This window comes from Trichosurus vulpecula, chromosome 2 (assembly GCF_011100635.1).
Source record: "Trichosurus vulpecula isolate mTriVul1 chromosome 2, mTriVul1.pri, whole genome shotgun sequence".
Lineage (NCBI taxonomy): Eukaryota > Metazoa > Chordata > Mammalia > Diprotodontia > Phalangeridae > Trichosurus > Trichosurus vulpecula.
Window position 1 is genome coordinate 164,756,218 of NC_050574.1, and position 24,429 is coordinate 164,780,646.

The following is a 24,429-nucleotide window of genomic DNA, read 5'->3' on the forward strand; positions in this document are numbered from 1 at the left end:
TATTCTTATTGAATTAATGTCCTTCTGGAGAACAAACATTGATCTCCAGTACTCAGAGGAGAGCAGATCTTAAAAGCATCAAAAAGTATAATAGTAGAGTATATAGTTATGTTGAATTTCTTCAGTTCTAAATGTGGGTCAGAAAAGATGAGTAAGCAGCATTGAGCTTTAGAGATGGGTTAGCCTTAGGCTTTGAACCCTGTGTATTGAGATCTACTAGTCAACAGGAAAGTCGAGAAGCTTTTGGATGATTTCTCTGTTGTTGATTTGTTCCCCAGTGAGGAACCTGGAGAGTCCCAGATCACTTTATGATGTTTTTCATCTGAATTTTTAGGGGGCAGATGTCCTAAGTGGACACAATGTAGCAAGCCATCCCAGTGTTGCCCCTTTCCATTGTTAATGCCCCTGGATGGACTGTGATCCTTGGAAAGTTCATTTTCTGCGTCTGTTTTAAAAGAATAATAGGTATCTAGGAAGGTCTCACCATCCTTATTAGGGTTCAATCTTATCCTGCAGTATGATAATTTCTCATTTCAGGTGAGCATCCCTATTTAAGGGAAGAGTACTTTCAAAGGCCAAGTAGAATGGTGTGTATCAACCTCATGTCTTGAGAAGGTGTTTTTATGGGTTGTGTTTCAAGTCAGTGTGCTCTTAGTTCCTGTTTCTATTTCTCCTCAGAGAGGGAATATTAATGCATACAGATATAGGACAGACTTTTTGCTGGTCATATATAGGTATTATAGTAAAGAATGCAGCTAGCCATACTGGGGAAAAATGACCTTGTCCTGTGGGATTGGCTTTACTCCTGGGTCATTTCCCCTTCTCTTCATTTTCAAAGGAGATTAAGAGACTCTTGTAGTGAGAAACTGGAGTGTCAAGATTCAGAGTCTTTGGCAATTTGACAGAAGTGTATTTTCTAAACTTATATTTACCAGCTAAAATTCAAAACTGGAAATTAATCATGGAGGCCTGAGGAATATCTAACCTTAAGTCAGACTGAGGATATTGACAATATCTATGCCCTTATGACAATGGAACCAAGGTATATTGTATCTTAAATGCACAAGTTAGTTGTGTCTCCCGAAGAGCTTGTCTCTTGGATTGAGGAATATTGCTATGGAGTTGAAATGCCCATTTTACCCAAGGGTTAGAGAGACAGACAGCTCTACTTAAGCTCTCTTTTTAATGTACCCACCACTTCATGTTTCCACCCTGTGGAAGAAAAGGTGTTTTTTCCCCTTGTCTGATGCCTGGAGATGACAGAAATTTGTTTTCCTCAAAAAGCTGGACTTTATAAAGTAAAAGAATGATGGTATAGTAAACTCTCCTTTTTAGGGAGAAGACATTGTACCTTACCTGAGAACTTCAGTTAAAGTCTGAAGCTCCACATATTCAGAGCCATATCTTGGAGTGACTTTAAGGTCGGTAGACAATTGGTGGCCCTGTGAGATTGTCACAGAACAATAACCTGGCACAGACAAAGTGAGATGCTAAAGATGTAGGTCTTACAAAGACTGCATATCCAGTTGAGACTACATACCAGAAAACAACAATGGGAATCAGTTTGGTGACATCAGAGACTGGTGGACTTCTAGCACTGGAGGCATACTCCATGCTTGTGTTTTGGAGCACACATGTTCTCTACATAAATGCCTCCCCCTGCATAATGCCCCGGAGTGTTCACTCTTCCCACTGAGGTTATATTACCCCAGCATATGAGGGAAATGTTTTATTGTCACTTTTATTACTGCATCATTGCACTTATTTTGAGCTAATTCTGCCTTCTGATAAAGTATAAACGTAAACACATTTAGTGATGACGATGATTTATGGTTTTAAGTGGATGAACAATCCTAAGGTACCTTAAATCCTTGTTGCAGGGACTCACTATGTAAGTTGGGGGAATCCTTCCAGGTGCTACATTAGAAAGGAGATTAATAAAAGAAGGTCAACTAAAATGGTGAAGGGTCTCAATTCCATATCATATGAATATCAGTGAAAGGATATCAGGATGTTTACTTTGAAGAAGAAAGGTTTCAGAAAACTCAAGATAGCCATCTTCAAGTACTTGAAAGGCTGTCATGTAGAAGAAGAATTTGTTGTTCATTCATGACGCCATTTGGTTTTTTTTTTGAGTAGGGATACTGGAGTTGTTTGCCATTTCCTTCTCCAGCTCATTTTACAGATGAGGAAAATGAGGCAAACAAGGTTAAGTGACTTGCCCAGGGTCACACAGCTGGTAAGGGTCTGAGGCTAAATTTAACTTCATAAAGATGAGTCTTCCTGATTCCAAACCCAGTCTCTATCCATGGTGTCACCTAGTCACAAAGGAAAGAACTGGGAATAATATTTGGAAGTTCTAAGGAGGGCAATTTTGGCTTGCCATTAAGAAGTTTCCTCAGAATGAAAGTTGTGGAAAAGTGGGACAGCCTTATGAGTTTGTTCCTGTCACAGGCGTCTTCAAAAAATGGCTGCATGTCAAGTTTACTTATTGGGCGTGTTGTATTGAGGATTCTTTTTGGATGCCAGTTGTTTGGTGGGACTTCTGAGTGCCCTTTCAAGCCTGAAAGTTTGATTCTTTGAGAGGGTATGAGTGGGTGAAAATAAATTATTTCTATGATATATTCTCTCTCTCATATTCTGTCATCTACGGTCAATGTGACCCAGAAAAATGGATGGAATTTTTTTTGTTGTCCTTGAACTTGACAGAAAAGTAGATGACCAGAGACAAAGGAAAATTGTCTTCCTTGTAAGTCTCTAGAAGAGATAAAAATAGTTCTGTTAGGCCTGGATAAATCAAATAATGGTCTCTGGTCTCAGGTATACTGGGCTTGGGGGACTAGATACTGTGGTCTCTGAGACATGAGCATCTCTAAGTAAGACATTTCCTTAGTAGGTCAAGGCTGGACTTTGTAATTATCTGCTACCCATAAATCATTATTATTACATTTCCCTTCTCATCCAGGAGGGTGAAGGCATGAAATCTAGTGCTGACTCTTAGACTTTCACTCTGATTTTGACTGCTGTTTGATTTCTACATCTCCAAAGTAAGAATCTCTGCTATGTTCACTCCTCTGAAAAATTCCTATCCTCAAACTCCACATGCTCATTTTACTAGGGTCTCCTTGGGTCAAGTTCACCTATCTAGGCTGGTTGAATAAAGTCTTCCTATAACAGGACCTGTGAATGAAGAGTTGTAGTGTGCCAATTTCAGTATCAAAAGTCGTCCTCTGGCTCTTGGTTCTCTTTTTATAAAACCTGTACGTAATTCCCACCTTTTATGGATGGAATTGTGTACAAGAGCATTCTCCCATTGTTACCCCACAGGGAACCCAAATTATCCTGCACTGGCTGCCTCACTGAGTGCTAAGTGGCTGATAGCTGATCAGTAGTCCAGGGATTTTAGAGGAGCTGCTCCTTACTGTGTCACTGGGGGCACTGCCTCCTGCAGAGTGGCCTGGCCTGCTGATTATCCCCTTTTCCTGCCAACTCTGAACATTTTGTCCATGGTTTAGTCCCTGAAATGTGGGTAGTATTGATGTTCATTTAGGCATAATGCCCTAACTCCTGTCTCAAAGCTCGTTGGCATGAAACTCTCTCCTTATTGGTAGAGATACAGGCCCTGCCCTGCAGTCCCATACAAAGGGGCTTTGGGGCAGGGGTTAGAATAGCATTCTAGAAATGACCCAGAGGAGACTGGAGGATACCACGGGTCACAGTGACAAAGAGACTCCCTTTAGTCTCCATGCCTCTCTGTAATCCCTTGTTTTCTAGCATTTCTCAGAGTACCATCTCCATCTGTTCTATAGACTGACCAATACCTTGAAATGAAATGAGCCACATTGGGGGGGGGGGGGAATCATCACAGCCCAATCCCAGATTTGGGCCCATCTGAGGTATGCTTTCTTTTGTAAGAAACCCTTACCCCAGATTTAATTAGTGACCTCAGTATCTACCTGACCCTCCCCAATCTCCCAAGGGTATCCTGGTGATCCCCAGCTCTCTTAGCCTAGGCATGAATGAAAATCAGTTTTGCCTTTATTCAACTGAAGCAAAGAAAATTTTACTTGTAAATGAAGGAACAGGGTAACATAAGACAAGTTTCAGAGCAGTACATAGACACTTCCATTTAACCCCATATGTGTGTATGTGACCCCTAATCACAGAGTCAGTCATGGCCCTAAAGGGGAACAGGACTTAGGGAAGTCTGTGGGGTGAGGGAGATGGGGAGGGGATGTATGTGGGTGGGGGAAAAAGCTGGTATTGCAATGGGATTAAGGAGGTTGCACTACACTCCACTTCTGCTGAAAAATTATCCAAGTGCATATCCTAAATTGCATAGGTTTTTATCTGAACAACAAATGTTCATCAAATGATACCAAACCCGGAAGATCACAGACTCTCCACAAGTGTCAACACATTCCATTTTAGTATGAGTATAGGTCCACCCTAGGAAGGGAGAAGCATTCACCTTTGAAGAGGCTTCCTCAGCCTCAGATCATAATCTGCTAGAGAAATTCTACCCCAGAATCTGCCCCCCTACATTTGAAACATAGACATAGAATTGGAATATTCTCAGCCATATCCTGACTAGATTACTTTGGTCAAGTGCCTTAATCTTCCTCAGTTTCATTGTCTTCACCTATAAAATGGGGATAATAATATTTGTAGTATATGCCATCTACTGATGATGTCAGGAAGCTCACAGGTATATATAAAGATAAGCTATTACTCAACCCTTTCCCTCTTGGTAGCTGCACCTCCTCCCCCCCCCCCCCCCCGCCCAGGACTTCATTCAGTAACAGGGCCCCCAGCCACCCCCACGCATGGAATAAATTGTCCAAATAAGCAAAGGCAGCATAGTCTGATGCACTTGCTTCCTCACCTTTAGATTTTTCATTGAATATGTAGACAGACTGGCTTCTGCATCCATTCTTTACCTTCGTAATACAGGTACCTTCTCCTGCCTCACACGAGCCTTTTCTAAATTTTTCACACGTAGCACACACAATCGCATTTTTCCTTTCACGGAGCTTTGGCTCCCCACCTTGGAGGTGACATAGAATAGGTTACATCAGGTTAAGATCATTCACTCTTGTCCAAGCACACTTGGTGTGTGTCTCAATTCCCAACCAACATGTGGACTTAGGGAAAGCTAAGGGAAGAAGCCTAGGATCCCAAAGGAAAGGAAAGATCTAATATCTCACCCCTTATCTGACAGTAAGACTTGGGCTTAGAGCAGATATGGGAGAGACCCCCTTGGGCAATAACCCCAGCACACCATCCCATGACTCACCTCTCAAAAGGCAGAACAGAGAGAGGCCCAGCAAGAACATCTTGTCCATCTTATCCTTTGTCTGTGTAGACTTCATGTGTGGTTGCTATCTATATATAAGAATGGCTAGGCTCACGTGTTGCATGGAGAGATATCTAATTTGGGATCTGGCACGCCTCTCTTATAGTCAGACTGTGATTTCCACCCTTATGGAAGATAGGAAGAATGGGGTTACTGGCTCCATGCTCCTTCCTTTATCTATTTTCAACAGGGGCATTGGTTTAGAATTGAATCTCTTATATTTATAGTCTATTATAGTCTATTTATAGTCACATCGGTCATATTTATAGTATAGGTTCATAATAATTTTGGGGCCCCAGAATCAACACTTAATCAACAAGCATTTACTGAATTCACTATATGCCCGGCTAAGTGCTGAAGATACCTTTAAAGAAAGGTAAAAGCAACCTCTGCCCTCAAGAATCACATTTTACAATGTTGGTGGTGGTCAACTCAACAGTCAAAACCTACATACAAACAAGATATATTCAGGAGAAATTGACAATCATAGCAGAGAGAAGGCACTAAGATTACATGGGAACAAGACAGGATTTTAGGTTAGACTTGAAGGAAGCTGGAGGGTGGAGAATGGGAGGAAGAACATCCCAGGAATGGTAAACAACCATTAAAAATGCACAGAATGGGACAATAGAAAAGCAACAAGAATGCCAATGTCACTGGGTGGTAGGATATTGGGAGGGGAGGAAAATGTAAGAAGATTGGAAAGGTAAAAAAGGGTCAGTTATGAAAGACTCTAAAATCCAAACAGCAGCTTTAATATTTGATCCCAGAGGTAATAGGAAGCCAGTGGAATCGACTTAATTGGGGGAAGGAGTAACATCATCATTCCTTTATTTAAGAAAGAAAATTTTGGCAGCTGAGTGGAGAATGGACTAAAGTGGAGAGACTTAAGTCAGGGAGACAAGCCAAAAGGCTATTTTTAGTACCCAAGGCATGACGTGATGAGGGCCAGAGTGACAGCAGTGTTAGAAGAAGAGAGAAGGAGGTACATGCAAGAGATATTCTGAAGGTAAAGTTGATAGGACTTGGCAACAGATTCAATATGAGGGATGAGAGAGAATAAAGATAACACATAGATTGCGAGTATGGATTTTGCTCTTGACAGTAAAAGGAAAATTAAGAACTGAGGAAGATTTGTTGCTGGGTGTGGGTGAGATGAGAGGAAGATAATAGGTTTAATTTTGGACATGTTGAGATAAAAATGATTATGGGACACCCAGTTCCAGATGTGCAATAGACAGTTGGAGATGTGAGACTGGAGGTCAGGAGAACAGTTATGGCTGGGTAAGGAGTTCTGAGAATCACCAGAATAGAGATAATAATTTAGTCCATGGGAGTTGATGAGATCACTAAGCAAAGTAGTACATGGAGAGATGAGAAGAGGGCCAAAGACAGAGCCTTGGTGTACACCCATGGTTATCAGACACAATCTGTATGAAGATCAAACAAGAGAGACTGAGAAGGAATGATCAGACATGCAGGAGGAGAAAAATGAGAGATCAGTGTCACAAAAACCTGGAGAAAAGAGAGTATCAAGGAAAAGAGGGCGATTGACAGAGTCGAAGGTGGCAAAAAGGATGAGAAGGATCAGGACTGAAGAAAAAGCCATTGGATTTGGCAATTAAGAAGTAATTGGTAAGTTTGGAGAGAGTGGGTTCAGTTGAATGATGAGGTCAGAAGCCTGATTGCAGAGATTTAAGAAGAGATTGGACAGCAAGGGATTAGAGGCACGGATTGTGGATCATTTCTGAAAGAGTTTAGCTGCAAAAGGGAAGAGACATATGAGGCAATAGCTAGCAGGAATGGAGGAACCAAATAAGTTTTTGAGAATTGGGGGATGATTACATAGGAATGTTTCTAGGCAGTAAAGAAACAGTCGACCACCAGGAAGAGATTGCAGAAAACTGAGAAACCTAGGAAGATAGAGGTGGCCAGTTGCTGAAGGAGATGGAATAGAATGGGATCAGCTGCCCATGTGCAGAGGTTTACTTTGGCGATGAGAAAGACCACATTCTTAACCGACACAAGGGTGGAGGATTCTTTAGTCAGAGAAGGTATTTTCAGATTTGTGAGATAAGAAGTGGAAAAAAGAGAGCTCTTGGGAAATCACCTCAATTTTTGTAGTGAACCCTGATGCACGTTTTTCATTTGAGGTTGTGGGGGTAGGGGGAAGCCATTAGAGTTTGAAGCGGGATGAAATGTTTGGAAAAGTTGCTTTGGTGAATGGGGTAGTGAATTGATTAGTGAGATATATAGAAATTGCTTTGCTGAAGAGAGGGCCATTTGAGATTATGTAATATAAATTTGTAGTGGACCAATTTGGCATGGTTTCATGATTTACTACAGTTTCATTTAGTAGTACATGAATAGGGTCCAAGCACTCCTCTGACCACATACCTTATGCCTTCCATCTCCTGCTGCGCAGAACTTGTCCCCTGAGGGAAGCCAGCATGGGGTTGGACATCTTCCCTTAGCCCCAAAGTAATCCCCCATCCCCCGTGGAATGACTCCTATCTGTGACAGCACTAGGCAGCTTCTACCTCCTGCTGCCAGTCCAATCTCCCAGTTGAGATGTAGAAAACCTCCAATGCAAAGAGGAAAAACATACCATTTGACTTCAGGCTCTCTATCACTTGCTGTGACTGTCTTTTGAAGGAAGAGGAAGAGGAAAGTTGTTGGTGAATGGATCTTCTTTCTGATTCTAGGAAGGTTTTATCTCCATCTCCCACGGTACCCTTTTCCTGACCAATTTCCTCCCTTTGGAAGGAAGAGGAGGAGTGAAGCAAGGCCTCCCATGTGACCCTATGGCCATGTCCAGCCTATTTTATGCTCCACTTGCATCCAGCCCAATCTTCAACTTTGTTGGGAAGAGCGTTACCCTCCACTCAACGATGAACATTCTCATACCTAATCATACCCTTCACACCCTAGTGATTCTGAACCCCTGTAGATCATCTTCCAAACCCCATTCTCCACCCCCAATACCTGACTCCTTATTTCCATCCGCCCAACCCTAAAATTTCATCCAAATATCACCCAGTCCTTCCATTGTTAAAGTACACAAATACAATGGTAATACAAATAATTCAGAGATATTGGTTACTAATGTACAGGTTGATACAGACATTCTAACTACACTTCCTGCAGGTAATGGTGGGGAGTTAAATATCATGGAATGACAAGAAAGGTGTACAACCAAACATAATTCTGGAAATTTGCATTTGAATGCACTTTTGAAAGACAGTATCAATTTCAGGTCCTGGATACAGGGAGGAAAGGTAGACTTCCTTTGATATGTGTTCTGGCATTACATCAGAAACCACAGATATTTACAAATAAAACACACTTTAGTGTAGGATGGAGCTGATAATGACATGCCTAAAGAATTAAAATCTAAGTCATTAAGACATTCAGTTACCTACAAAAAAAAGATTCCTCTAGCAATCGACACTTTGAATCATCTTATTCCATTCCCCAAACTCAGGTCCTCCAAGTCTGTGAAGAAAACACTCCCCCAAAGCTCATACAGAAACCAGATTAGGGCTCTGAAAACGCAATTATTGGGATTAAATGGAACAAGTACTGGTGATGAAAATGAAGGCAACTGACTGAATGTTGCAGCAGTGATCTAAAAAATTAGATGTCTTCATGAAGAAATATTCCAATTCTAGGAAACGGGGGATGCAGGGGAGGGAGTTTCTAGAACTAAGGATGGGAGTAAGGATTGGGTATAGTTTAGCTCCCAAACAGGACAGACATTCCAATGTGCTTATTAGAAATATAAAAATACGTAAATACATACATACACAGACGTATGTATGTGTGTGTGTTTACACCTTGATTCACAAGACAGATAAAAGGTCACGTGTACTTTGCTTGAAGAAAGATTTGGTGTCATTATGGTTCAGTGCTGCAAGATATTAACAATAAGAAACATTATTTTATGAAAAGTTACCAAGAAGAAAAGTCTTTGAGAGTCTCTAGGGGAAAAAGACATGTTACATGGAGGCCATTTGTATTCTAGTAGGTTTTGAAGCCATTCTGCATTTCTTCATTTCTTTTTAGTTCACATGTGTGAACAGGCCTACAAAAAAATCTTGCCCCATAAATGCATGACCATAACCTGTTTGGGATGTTAAGATTTCAAACACAGGTTGTTAAGCACATATTTTTGGCATTTCCAAGGATTGCCTTTCATCGGTTCAGTCCTTGGCAGTAAACATTGGTATCAAATAATGGTAGAACAGTTACCTCTTTTGAGCAAATGAACCTTCATCAGTAGCATTTATTGTCACTTTAAATTTTCCCCGGTTCAAAGGCATTTAGGTAATCATCATCGAAATCACCATACAAAACTCTAAAGCCTCTCAATTACAGTTATCTCACAAGGAAACCTGAAACATATACTCAGTTTCTAATCATAAGAACTTCCATCTGTTCAGTTTGCGTTTCAAGACCCTTGAGTTCAGTAATCTTCAGACTTCTTGTTCTCCTTCCCATACACCTTTGGAAAGAGTAGGGACTTGCATTGTTTGAAAATATCCCAACACCGTTCAAGCAGCAGTCTTAGGTCTTTGTACTGATGACTGGAAAGAAATTCAAAACTGTTTTGCATTGCATGGGCAATGTTCTCTCACTTTTTTCTTAACCCCTTACAATACAGTTTCTGACCTTATCATTCCACCACAACTGCTTCCTCCAAAATATGACTTTTTCTCAGTCCTCATTCTCCTTGACCTCTACAGCCTTTGACACTGTTGATCATCATCTCCTCCTTGATACTTTTTTTCCCCTCTAGGTTTTCAGGACACCACTCTCTGCAGGTTTTTATCTTACCTATCTGACCTCTCCTCAGCATCTTTTGGTAGATCCCCATTCAGATCACATTCTCTCTAAGTGTCTTTCAAAGTTCTGTCCTGGTTCCTCTTCTTTTCTCCCCCTATACTCCTTCACTTAGTGATCTTATCAACTCCCATAAATATTTTTTTTTTTACCATTTCTAGCCAATGCTTTTCACATCTATCTATCCTGCCGCAACCTATCTGCTGACTTCCAAACTTGTATCTTCAGCTACTCTTCAGGCATCTCAAACTGGATGTTAATAGATATCTTAAATAAAACATGTCCAAAACAGAACTCCTTATCTTTTCCCCCTAATCCCTCCCTACCTCCTACTTTCCTTATTACTGTGGATGACAACACCATACTTCCAGTTCTTCAGGCTCACAACTGAGGAGTCATGCTCAACTCATTAACTCTCTTTTTTTGAGAGAGAGAGAGAGAGAGGAAGGTAGGGCAATTGGTCACACAACTTGTAAATGTGTCAAGTGTCTGAGGCTGGATTTGAACTCAAGTCCTCCTGACTCCAGGGCTGGTGCTCTACTCACTGTGTCAACTAGCTGCCCAGACTCAATTACTCTCACCTTCCATACCCAACCTTTTGCTAAGGTCTACTGATTTCACCTCTGCAACATCAGGAGAGAGAAATTTTAGACCTGATGGAGCCAGAGAAAATGAACCAAGACCAGAGATGAGAGAATCTTATATATAGAACTACAAGTAGGTAGTTTTACTATATCAGAGGATAGAGAGCTGTCAAGGATTAAGTTGTAAGAACACTATCAAAGTAGGAGGAGGCTAGGGTATAAAGGCCTTTGAACACCAAATGGAGGATTTTGCATTTGACCCTATAGACAATAGGGAGACACTAAAATTTATTGAGAAGGGAGATGACATGTGTGATTAAGGAAAATCACCTTTTTGGTGAATAGTGGATGGACTGGAGTTGAGAGAGACAAGAAGCAGGCAGACCCATCAGCAGGCTATTGCAATAGTATAACCATGAGGTAATGAGGGCTTGTCCCAGAGTGATGGCAGTATCAGAGGAGAGAAGAATGCATATTGGAGAGACAGTGCAAAAGTGGAATCAGTAGGTCTGGGAAACAAGTTGGACATGGATGAGGAATTGAGGGTGACTTCATTTTTCACACAACTGCAATAGTCTGAGACATCTCTGATTTTGCCATTATGTCCCAGTAAACTCATTATTGGAAAAACCTCATTATTCCACAAGATCCTATCAGCTTTGTTAATGTACCTAAGGAGAGAGCTCAGCTCAGAACTTCTCATTTCTCACAAGTCAGCAGTACTCTGCGATATCTCTGACTTCTCCACCATGCCTCTGCCCTTTTGAGACCTCTTCCCCCTATCTTTTCAGCTTTCTTTTGTGTGTTGTTTTCCCCCATTAGATTGTAAATTCCTTGAAGACAGGAACTATCTTTTTTTCCTTCCTTCCTTGCTTCCTTTCTTCCTTCCTTCTTTCCTTCCTTCCTGCCTTCTTTTCTTCTTTCCTTCCTCCATCCCTCCCTTCCTTCGTTCCATTGTTTGTTCATTTCTTCCTTCCTTCTTTCTTCCTTCCTTCCTTCCTTCCATCCTTCCTTCCTTCCTTCCTTTCTCTTTCTTTCTCTCTCTCTCTCTTTCTTTCCTTCCTTCCTTCTTTCTTTCTTTCTTTCTTTCTTTCTTTCTTTTTTTCTTTCTTTCTTTCTTTCTTTCTTTCTTTCTTTCTTTCTTTCTTTCTTTCTTTCTTTCTTTCTTTCTTTCTTTCTTTCTTTCTTTCTTTCTTTCTTTCTTTCTTTCTTTCTTTCTCACTGTGGAGGGCTTAGAGCTTGGTTAGAAAAGAAGTTGGTAAACTCATCCACTGCATCCCAGGCCATCAACAGTCATCCTTACTTTTGTCTTGCCACTGGATTTTGATGACTCTGGAACAGAGAATGAGGCTGATGACTTTGTGCAATGCTGCTCCATTTCAATCCAATTCACACACTAGTCTGGACTTCACCTGCCTCATGTCATTGGTCCTCTTCTAAATGGAAGACAAACCACCATAGCAATTATGTTTTAGGCACTGAAATAAGTACAAGAAATACAAAGAGAGATCATAGGAGTTCACATTCTACTGGGGGAAGACAATATGCAAACAACTTTGTACAAATTAGCTATATACAGGATAGATTGGAAACAACCAACAGAAAGAAGGCACAAGAATTAATAATTGGAAAAGGTTTCCTCTAGAAGATGGGATTGTGGTTGGGCCTTAAAGGAAGTCAGGAGGCAGAGATGAGAACGGGCAGCATTGCAGGCATCGAGAACAACCTGGGAAATTGCCCAGTGTAATAAATGTTTGACAGATTAGGCAGACATGGTTCCATCCTGGGGTAATATATAAGGATTTATTGAGGCAGAAGCTCAGCCAGATGACAACCATATTCTCACTGCATGAATGGGAGCAGATGTACCTAAGAAGTAAGTCTCAGAATCCAACTCCCTGATCATTCAGAAATGGATTACTTAATTATGTAAGAGATTAGGACAGTAAGTGGTTAATCATGGGAATTGAGTGAACCATACTGACTCCATCTTGTGACTCAGTTCTGGAGCTAGATTTGTTTCTATTCATTTATAGTTTAGTCCAATTTCTGTCTTATGAGAAAACTTGATTCAGCTGTGGGAATTGAGAGAAAACTTTACTGAAGTGTTTGAATCCAGCCCTGTATGGCTGGGAAACTGGACTACTTCTCCCTGCTACTTGGAGACCCTTAACCAAGGACCAAAGTTATACTGACCAGAAACTGGGTCATTTTAAAAGATTAATGCAATTTGTTTTCTCACAATTGTACATTTCAAGCAACCCAGATATCTTATCTGAAAATTGGCCCCATCCTGATCAGTTGCTGTTTCCCTGTTCCTTCGATTGTTCACAGACCCTTGGGAGAGTGGGACACATCTTTTCCTGATTTCAAGGAGTTTACTCTCTCCCCCCAAACTTGGAAATCCCAATTTTTCATTCCATTAGAAATCAGATTACCTAATGTTGTTTCCTTTTAGTTAATTGACCTTATCTGATTGTTTTTGATGTAGTCTTTCTCCTCCTGTGTTTAGGGACCAGCCCTAAGCTGAGGAGGTCTGGTCCTGTTTTGTTAGGCAAGCGGCATGCATGGCTTAATAAATTCATATGCTCAGAATTTGGAACCTTAGTTTGCCTCAGTCATTTTATCTTTCACTCTCCATTTTTTGATTGTGCCAGGTAGGTTGAGTCATAACTCCAACCCCCTGACTGACAGCCTTCTGGAAAAACTCCCTAGAGTACTTCAGTTGATCTTTCAAGAAGGGACGTTTTTGAGGAAGGCTGCCTCTAGAAGTAGAGCTCCTGCTTGATCCCTTATCCTTTTGAGCTTGGGTAAGGTTTAGGGTATAGTTTGCTTTTCAGGTTTTGAGGCTTGGTAATTTGCTCCAGGAATTGGGGAAGTTTGGATTTAGATCAAGTTTTCCTAGAAAGTTTTGATTTGCTCCAAGGGTTTGGGGAAGTTTAAGTTTGCCCCAGGAATTGAAGTGGTTTAGGATAGGATGAAGTTTTAGTTTTTAGGTTGTTTTCCCTTAGGGATGATGAAGGAAGATGGGTTCCAGTAGTGACAAGATAGCTGTGGGTTTCTCCTTGGATAAACTTTTGAGAGCATGGGACCAGGAGATACTCCCGTTAATTACAGGAATGACTAAACAGCTCACTATTGAGCTATGTGACATATCTGGCACATCTGGCATAAAAGTGTAAATGATTCAGCTGATAATTTGTTTTAAGTAATTTGGTACTTATCATTATTGCAAATTAAAGCAATTAAGACTAGTCATTGAAAAATCTTATTCTGGTTAGATGAGCTTTTGTTTTGCTAGTCAGCTTTAAGTGTGGGTTTCTGTCTACTTCTCCCTAAAAGGGTTACTTCTTTATAACTTGTCTATGTGTCTGTCTCATCATTTTGTCTGTATTTTTGTGTCTTTGTAAAATGTAGGATGTTTGAAGGGAAAATGCATCCAGACAGAAAAAATGTTTAAAGGCTGCAGCCAAAGAGTTTAGTATGGTGGGAAAGATTAATGAAGTTTCATACTTGAGACAGTTGTCCCTATAAGCAGGACTAGTTCCCACTTTGGTTTCAGTGGGAGATTAGGTTATAAGAAAAGAGAAAACAACTGTATAAAATACTTTTCTTCTACCATTTCAGTATTAGCCATGTTGGAATTATGGAAATAAAGTTAGAGAATCATAGAAAGGAAAACTTTTCTGCTTTTTAAAACTGCTAAAAAAAATCTTAATTGATTTTGGAGGTTTGGAGATTAAGGAGTTTGGCGATTAATCATTTTCACTTAGCAACATACGCTGAAATATCTTAGTGAGTTTTGAGGTTGTTGTTTTGTTTGTCCTTTGTTTTCTAAGAGAACCAATGACAATGTGAAGGCAATGTCTTGACTTGTATATGAATTGGATTTAAGTGAGGCAGAGCTGTGTAAAGTCATCAGCCTTACTGTCTCTTCCAGAGTCATTGCAATCCAGTGGCAAAATAAAGTCAGGGTGACTGACAATGACCCAAGATACAGTGGGTCACCTTGATCTTTTTAAATTAAGGTCCTTCCCTAGTCTCAGTTGGTGTGAGGCCATACCCATTAAATGACAAAAGGCTAGGTAAGAATTGAGACAAAAGATGGCTCAATTTACCCTCACAAAGATATCCAGGGGAGGGGAAGACGTTCAAGAGTTTTTGGCCAGAACCTAGAGAATGTGTTTTAAGGAAAAATAAGAATTAAATTCTGTGAAAATTTCAGAGGTAAGCAGAACTTAGATAGTTTCCCCCCCAATGATTGATTGCTCTATTGTTTTAGTGTAACAAAGGAAGGCTGCTAGTTTGAAAGCAATCCCAGAGTAAAGAAAAGAAAAAAAAAGGTATGTGGTTTACATTTTTAAAATTTTTCTGAAACTTAAATAGCTGCCTCTTGTTAACCCTTCCTTGACCATGAAAAGAAAAAATATTATTTAAATCAGAGACCCTCTGAGTCCCTCCTACCCCAGTTCAGATAACTCTTGTGACTCCCCCAGTTCAGAGACCTTCCCCCTCTAACCCTTTTAAATTTTCTCAGATCAGGTTCCCAAATAAAGGTGCTGGAAAAAAAATGCTGGATAAATGCAGGGAAACCTGAGTTACCTTCTGTTCACTGATACTTATTTAGCAGTGTGATCTTAAGCAAGTTATCTTATCTCTGTTTATCTCAGTTTCCTGATCTGTAAAGGGAAGATAGTAATGGTACCTATCTCCCAGGGTTGTTGTGAGGATAAAATAATATTGTGATTGTAAAGTGCTTAACATGGTGGTAAGCACACATTTGTTAAGCACTATATAAATGTTGACTTTTTTTATTATTTCTTTAATTGAATGTAATTGCATACCAGATTTTAAATGTGATTGGTATAAAATGCCCAGAGTGATAAGATTAATGATTTTATATGAGATAATTTAGAAATATATTTTGCTTAACTGATGTTATTTGACTGGTAATAAATTTCGTTTCCTTTTTTAAATACATAGTATTGGGTATTTTATCTGGATGCTGTTTGGTTATAAGTTGAGTTTTTAAAAGAATGCAAAAAAATAAATATTTGAAAACTGTTAAATCTTTAATTGGGTATATTTTGTTCTAAAATAAACAACAACAACAACAAGTTTATTATAATAGAGTGATTTTCATTTGAAAATGTTTGGCTATCACTTATAAAAGTTGGGAAAATGAATGGGGTGCTTTAAAGATTTAAGTTTAGTATAGCAGTATGAGTCAACTATAAGTCTGAAACCCCAGAATATGGGTAGTTTTAGTTTATAAGTAAGTGGGATGGTGAAGTCCTCTCATGGATTCTGGATCTCAGACTTTCTGTGAGTTGAGTGGAATGAATTGGGAGTGGGGAACTTACAGCATGGCTCAGGGCTTCTGATTGTCAGCTAGGCCTAAGTTTCCAGTTACAAAAAACAAACAAACAAACAAACAAAAACCCGAACAAACACCTGAATCCTGTCCTTGCCAAATAAGGAAAAAAGTGTCTTTAGGAGTTTGGCATTGGCTAGATCATATCTGGGGTAGTAGATTTCTGCCTTTAGATTGTATGCCTGAACTCCACCAATGAGAATAAAAGGCCAGTGGTGGTGGGGTGGGGGCTTGTTTACTTTAGATTACAAGGCTGGGTTCTGCCCTGCCTCTCCCTACTGATTGTCTATTAGTTGGGAGACTGCCCTTTCCCATGGCGTCCTAATAAAATTCATTTCTACTTTCTACTTGAGAATCCTCTGAGTTTAATTTTGGGTTTAGTTTTTGTCCCATACATAAGTAAAGAATAAGTGAAATGTACCTGCTAGGGAAACATGGGAAACTTAATAGCATTCAAATCCCAAGTTGTCATTAGTGAAATTTTGCTATTCGAGGTAAAAGTTTTCAGGAATATAATTTGCTGTTGTTTTGAGTTTGCATTATAGGGATGGTTGTCTGAATTGTCATGAAGCCAGTAGGAGAAAATGGCTTGTACTGTAGAGTGTGACAATTGTGACAGCTGGATATTTGTTCCTGGGAAAAGTGGAGGGGATGATCTTGGCATGGCTTAAGGTAAAATCCTCTTGGTTCAGTTTCTTCACTATGCTATTTCCTTTCTGAACAGAATATTTCCCAGCCTGTTAATTCTGACCTTGCTTTTGATACTTTGTGACTACATGATTGGCTGTCAGATATGATTCACAATTGGAATCAAACAAAGTTAAGGGAGTTTTTCTCCTGTCAGGTTCCTGTTCCCCTGAGGGGATAAGTCTTGATGTTATAACTATATCCCACCTTTTTCTTTCATAGCAAATTTTTATAATCAGAGTGTGTGAACAGTAGAACTTTGGAAGTACAATACTAAATCTATTAACTGATTGCTGCTAGAACATCTCTGAGTTACCAAAATAGGATGCGAATATGAAAAATTTCACAATTTTAATCCGTATTTGTTCTCAAATTATAATATAAGGATGCTATCCTTCAAAAGGGGGAATAAGATAAAAATGTAAGAGAAAAGGTTACTAAGTAAATGCAATAGTAAATTTTGAGAAAACCAGATTAGACTATTTTCTCTTATAACTATATGCATATGTATATGATTATTGGCAAATGTATGTTGTATGGAATTTCAGGCTTTGAGCCTGTTTTATTAATAAGTTCTCAAAGTTGGATTAAGGATTTACATGTAAAATTGTATTAATAATTACAAGGAAAGTGAAATTATTCCCCCATTTAAAAATATCTTGTCTGATAATTTTAAGACAGAGGAATTCATTTTACAGTTACAACCTCCAGAATTTTTAAAAACAATATTCTCACATCAGGTTTAGGTAAAGATAAAAACCAGAAGTAGTATACAAAAAAATGCAACTCTCTGAAGTTTCAGGACTTGAGAACCAAATTTAAGAAATTATACTAAATTGCATTGTCTTATTACAGGCAGATTTTATCAGAATTACCTAAGAACCTTTGCAGGTGATTTGGAACCAGATAAGCAGAACCAACTTCATAGTTGTCCTGAGAATTAGGCCTATTCCTGAATATTCAAGAGAAGATTTCAAGGGATCAGAAAATTACATGAGACATTTGGGACTCGAAATGTGCTGCTAAAATGGATATTGGGAGAAGGTTACTAGGATACAAGGAGACTTGATGTTATTTAATATTGATCATGATTATTGTAGTATTTTGACTTTTTGTATCATGATGTTTATGTTTAAGTTTAAGTTTTCTTGGTTACCTTGGTGACATGTAAATTTTTCTTCTCGAAATGAGGTCATTGTCAGCATTCTAAGTAGTTTGATCTGTAACCCAACTTTTGTTTTTATGATTATGAATTTGTGAAAACATTGTGGATTTGGCTTTTAGATAAGAGATCGATGGGGGGAGTAAGATGCCCACTCCCCTATGAATGAAAAGAAGAAAGAATGAGATAATTAAGGGGATTATTATAGCAAGTGGTTAATTGTGGTAACTGAGTGAACCACACTGGCTTAGTTCCTATTCAGCTATCACCTAGTCCATTTTCTATCTTGTAAGAAAACTTCATTCAACTGTGAGAATTGGGAGAAAACTTTATTGCCTTGTTTGAACTGAGCTTTGCCTGTCTGGGAAGCTGGACCACCTCTCCCTGTTGTTTAGAGTTCCTTAACCAAGGACCTATGTTATGCTGACCAGAAACTTGGTCAGATCCAAAGACTGATGCAAGGAATTTTTTCACAATTGTAAATCTCAAGCAACTCAAATGTCTTATCTGAAAACTGGAACCTCCTGACCAATCATTTTTTGTTTCCTTGTTCCTTTGATCATTCATACTCCCTTGGGGCAGTGGGACACCTCTTTTTCTGATTTCAGGGAATTGTTCTTGTTCAATCTCTCCCTCCCAACTCAGAAATCCCCTAATCTTTCCTTCAATTAGAAATCAGATTACCTAACGTTGTATTGTTTCTTTTTTTGTAATTTTTAATTTTTAGTTTACAACACACAGTTCTACATAATTTTGAGTTCCAGATTTTCTCCCCTCCTTTCCCCCTCCCTCCCCAAGATGGCATGGAATCTCATATAACTACCACGTATAACTTGGCATTGAATTAATTTATACACTAGTCAAGTTGTGGAGAAGGCAAGCATGAAGTGTGCCTCAATCTGCATTCAAACTTCATAGTTCTTTCTCTGGATGTAGATAGCATTCTCCATTGTGAGTCCCCTGGAGTTGTCCTTGCACCTTGTGTTGCTGAGAAGAGCGAAGTCTGTCAGGGTTGGTCCTCAGGGAATCCATATATCTGTGGTTGTGTACAATGCTCTCCTGGCTCTGCTCCGCTCACTCAGCATTATGTTGTGTAGGTTTTTCCAGGTTGTTATGAATTCCGTACCATCCCCATTTCTTATGGCACAATAGTAGTCCATTACCTTCATATGCCACAGCTTGTTCAGCCATTCCCCAGTTGATGGGCATCCCTTTGATTTCCAATTCTTGTTGCTATAAATATTTTTGTGCATATGGGTCCTTTTCCCACTTGTGTGATTTCTTTGGGATAGAACCCTAGAAGTGGTATTGCTGGGTCAAAGGGTATGAACATTCCTGTGGCCCTTCAGGCGTAGTTCCAAACTACTCTCCAAAATGGCTGGATCATCTCACAACTCCACCAGCAATGTAACAATGTTCCAATTTTCCCACATCCTCTCCAGCATTTATCATTTTCCTGTTTTGTTATTTTAGCCAATCTGACAGGAGAGATGTGGTATCTAAGAGTTGTTTTGATTTGCATTTCTCTAATCAGTAGTGATTTAGAGCATTTTTTCATATGCCTATAGATAGCTTTAATTTCTTCCTCTGAGAACTGTCTGTTCATATCCTTTGACCATTTCTCAATTGGGGAATGGCTTGTATTCCTATATATTTGGCTCAGTTCCCTGTATATTTTAGAAATCAGGCCTTTATCAGAGATACTAGTTGTAAAGATTTTCTCCCAATTTTCTGCTTCCCTCCCAACGTATGGAAGTAGTGTTTCTTTTTAATTATTTTGTCCCACTTGATTGTTTTTGATGTATAAAAGTCTATCTCCCTCTATACTCAGGGTCCAGCCCTAAGTTGAGGAGGTTTGGCCCTATTTTGTTAGGCAATTGGCATGCATTGCTTAATAAATTGATTTGCTTTGAAGCTCAAAACTTTGTTTTCCTCAGTCATTCTTATAAGGTCCCTTAATCTGTGATGGGAGACTTCAGAAACAACATTTTAGAACTCCTGGTCAACGACATTATCACAAAGTCCAGGAGTCTGCCTCACTTCCAGTAAAGGTGAAGTAGAAGAATGGGAAGATATACACATGCTTCTGGGTGGTGCAGTGGATAGAACCCTGGGCCTGGAGTCTGTGACCTCAGATACTTGCTAGCACTGTGATCCTCAGCAAACCCCTGTTTGGCCCTGTTTCCTTCTCTGTAAAATGGAGATAATAATCGTTCCCACCTGCTAAAGTTATTGTGAGGAACAAATGAGATCATGTCTGTAAAGCTCCTAGCACAGTGCCTGGTATGTAGTAAGTGGGAAGTTCCTAGAAGAACATGAGAAACTGACAAAAGTGTTTGATCAGCCAGGGAAGCCTGATCTAAATCTGTCACTTGAAAGTGCCAGGTTTGTAGCCTTAGCTAAGTATGTGGATCACATAGTATCTCAGCAAGCCAAGAACCTTGACCCAGAGAAGACAGAAAGACTCCTGAGTTGTCAATATTTACAGAATCTTCAAAATCTATGGAATTTTCTTATACATCAATGAATTATTTAAACTTCTTAAGAACTACACGGCTGTCACTAAATTACTTTGTGGCAGATGACAGATGCAAAGACTGAGAAAATACTCGTATTCCCCAGTCTTTAGACTCTTGTAAGCTCCAAAGAAAGGTGATGGGAATACTGTGTTGCCACTTGCAACCTCACCCCATCTTTTGCTTTGGTAAAACCCAAAAAGCCTGAGGAAAGAAAGGGAGAGCTTACACTGTGAATGAGAAAGGAATTAATTTGGCTCTTTAAATATGTTCTGTGAATTATGGTATCAAATGAACAATTTTTTTAAATGCCAGAAAAATGCCGGGAAACCTGAGTTATACTCTGGTCTCAGAAATTTCTTAGCTGTGTGATCTTAAGTAAGTTATCTTATGTCTGTTTACCTAAGTTTCCAAATGTGTAAAGAGGAAAATACTAATGGTGTCCACTTCCTAGGGTTGTTGTGAGGATCAAAATGACACAATTGTGAAGTGCTTTACACAATGACTAACACATGGTAAGTACTAGATAAATGTGGATTACTGTTATCATTGTTGTTGTTATTATTTGTTTAACTGAGTGTAATTGCAGATTGGATTTTGCATGTGATTAGTAGAAAATGCTAAAAGTAAGAAAATGAATGATTTACTATTTAAGATAATTTGGAAATGCATTCAGCTGAGCTGATATCATCTGACTGGCATAAGTTTTGTGTCATGTTTTAAATACATGACATTGGGTATGTTATTATTTTATTTCTAAATTCTCTTAATAAGAAGACAGGACTGATTGGAAAAGACCTTGATGTTGGGAGAGATTGAAAGCAAAAGGAAAAGGGGATGGCAGAGGGTGAGATGGATATATGGTGTTATGGAAGGAATGTGTGTGAGCTTGGATAGATTTCAGGAGACAGTGAAGGATATTGTTTGATATATATATATATTATATATATGTATGTGCATGTATATATATACATCTATTATATATATACATATATATATACATATATATATATATATAAATAATATTGTTTGAGTTCTGGAAGTACAATTCTTTTTTCATTCATGCCTCTTTTCTTTATTTTTCTTGATATTATAGATCATTGGGGGGAATGGAATTTTATTTTTTTTATTAAATTCTGTAAAGTATTCCTTTGCTAATTTTGTTTGTCAGTATTGGGGCACTGAATATTCCTCCTCCTATTTAAGCTGTTCCTGACTTCCTTAAGGAGAACTTTGTAACTGAATCAGTGTAATATTTCGTATGTTTAAGTAGTTTGATTTCTGGATATTCTATGTATTTTGTAGTTATTTGCAATAGGATTACCCTTTCCATTGATATTATCATTACATAGAAATTATGCAACTTTCTGTGATTTTATTTCACATCCTCCCATTTTGCTGAAGCTGTTGTCTTGATTAGTATAATGATTGATTCAGCAGGACTTTCTAAGTCAACTGGCATCATCAGCAAATAAGGATAGTTTTTATGTCCTCTTTGTCTAACTTTATGACTTAAATCTTGTTCTCTTGTCTTATTTTTACTGGTCACATTTCCAGGATTGTATCAAATACTAGTGGGGAGAATTGGCATCCTTGCTTTGATCCTCTGTTTATTGGCAATGGTTCTAGTGTATTCCTGTTGTATAAGATAACTTTTGGTTTTAGACTGATACTTTGTATGATATTAAAAAGTTCCTCTATACCCATATTTTATAAGGCTTTTTTATAGCATAAATGAATTTTGTATTTTGTTAATGTCATTTTCTTTAATGATTACAAAAATAAGTAGTTTGGGATTTTTTTTTTCAAATTTATTTTTTTCAATTACCAAAATATGCTTTCTTTTCCTTCTATTCCTCCTTTTAATTGAGAATACATGAAAAACAAAATTGCTGTAACAAACATGTGTAACTCAAATCCCAAAGCCTCTTGGTATGGGATCCTTTTCTTAGAAGTGGGAATCAATGCTCTAAGACTGCTTGAGGGGCAGGATGGAATTAAAGAGCTGGAGAGAAAGGGGAACTCTGGTACATCTCCAAGTGCCTTCAGGGCTCTTCAGTCTCTTCAACTCCCTGGAGTCTCTGCAGGCTCTGTAGTCACTTTGGGTGCTTCTGGCTTCCAGCTCTAAGAGAAGACAGACAACTCCAACCCCACTTCAGGTTAACAGAGTAAATAAATAAGACTTTGGGAAGAATCCAACATGAGAGGAACTGGCGGTCTCCATCATATCCCTATCCCAGCTTGGGAAAATTTCTCTTTTGGGTGAGTAGTAGGGATCTCTCTTGACTGTTGTTCCCAGTGGGAAAGTTCCTTCACTCTGTATGGTCTAGAATATATTCTCTTATGTGCATCTTCTCATATTTCTGCTTTGACTTGGATAAAAAGATTTCTTAGCTACTTATTATGAGTGTTCATTGTGGAATTGGTATTTCGTAGGAATGGAATCCAACCTTGGATGTAAAGCTCACGTTCTCCTTTCTTTGTTAGTGAATAGCAATCAGAAGTTTAGTTTGAACATGAAAATCACTTAAACTAATAGTATTTAAGGGAGCAGGCAGATTTAATTCTAGCCAATATTCCTTCTCACTGAGGAGAAGTGGCTAAGCTTTGGGCTCCAACCTGCTGCTTCTCCTCTTGGCAGGAATTAAAGTCTCCCTTTGAGAAGGTGAGGAGGAGGAGGAGAAGAGGCTAGAGATGTTTATTCTTTCTTCCACAATGACACTCCCTTGATACATGAAATGGAGCAGTTTTATCACAAATATATGATCAACAAAACATATTTCCTCATTGATCATGTCCAAAAGAATTTTTGCATGTGTATTCCTTCTTCCTCTAACCTGTTCAGATGAGAATGAAGTTCAAGTATTAGCCACATCTATCCTTCCTTTTTGTTTTCATAGACTTTTACTTTCTCTTTCCTCTATTGTACTTCTCTTCATTTCTCTTTCCATTCTTCTTTTTAGATCATTAAGACATAATCAAAACTCTCCCAAGCTTTCTGTCTAATTAGATTCCTTGCATGAACCCTGATGGTAGTAGGATTTTAATGGGGATACATATATCATCTCCCTACATTAGAATGTTTTTTAGTCCCATATGAATGTTCATTTGTGTTTACCTTTTATGTTTTTTTAAGAATTCATTTGACTAAAGTTCAAAGTTGAGAATAATTTGTATAGTAGTGGTATCAATTTGTCTTTAAAAACATGAAAGAATGCTGCTATTATTTCATCAGGACCAGGATTTTTTTTCCCTTTCATAGTTCCTTTATAGGTAGCTTCATTTCCTTTTCGGAGACTGAGCTATATGATTTATTTTTAGTTTTCAACATTCATTTCCACAACATTTTGAGTTACAAATTTTCTCCAGATGTCTACCCTCTTCGCACCCAAGATGGCATGTATTCTGATTAGCCATTTCCCCAGTCTGCTGTTCCTTCAATTACCCTGCTCTCTGTCACCTATTCTCTTTCCCCTTACTTTCTGGTGGGTCAGATAGATCTCTATACCCCATTGGCTGTATATCTTATTTCCCCTTTGTGTGTAAAAACAATTTTTTAAACATTTGTTTTTAGAACTTTGAGTTTCAAATTCTCTCCCTTCTTCCTTCCCCATCCACCCTCCTTGAGAAGGCAAGCAATTCAATACAGGTTATACATGTATCATTATGAAGAACACTTTCGCAATAGTCATGTTGTGAAAGACTAACTCTATTTCCCTCCATCCTATCCTGTCCCCCTTTATTCAGTTTTCTCCTTTGACACTGTCCATTTTCAGAAATGTTTGCTTTTGACTATCTTCTCCCCCAATCTGCCCTCCCTTCTATCATCCTCCCCTTGTCCCCTTTTCCCCTACTTTCCTGTAAGGTAAGAAACGCAATTGAATGTGTATGTTATTCCCTCCTTAAAC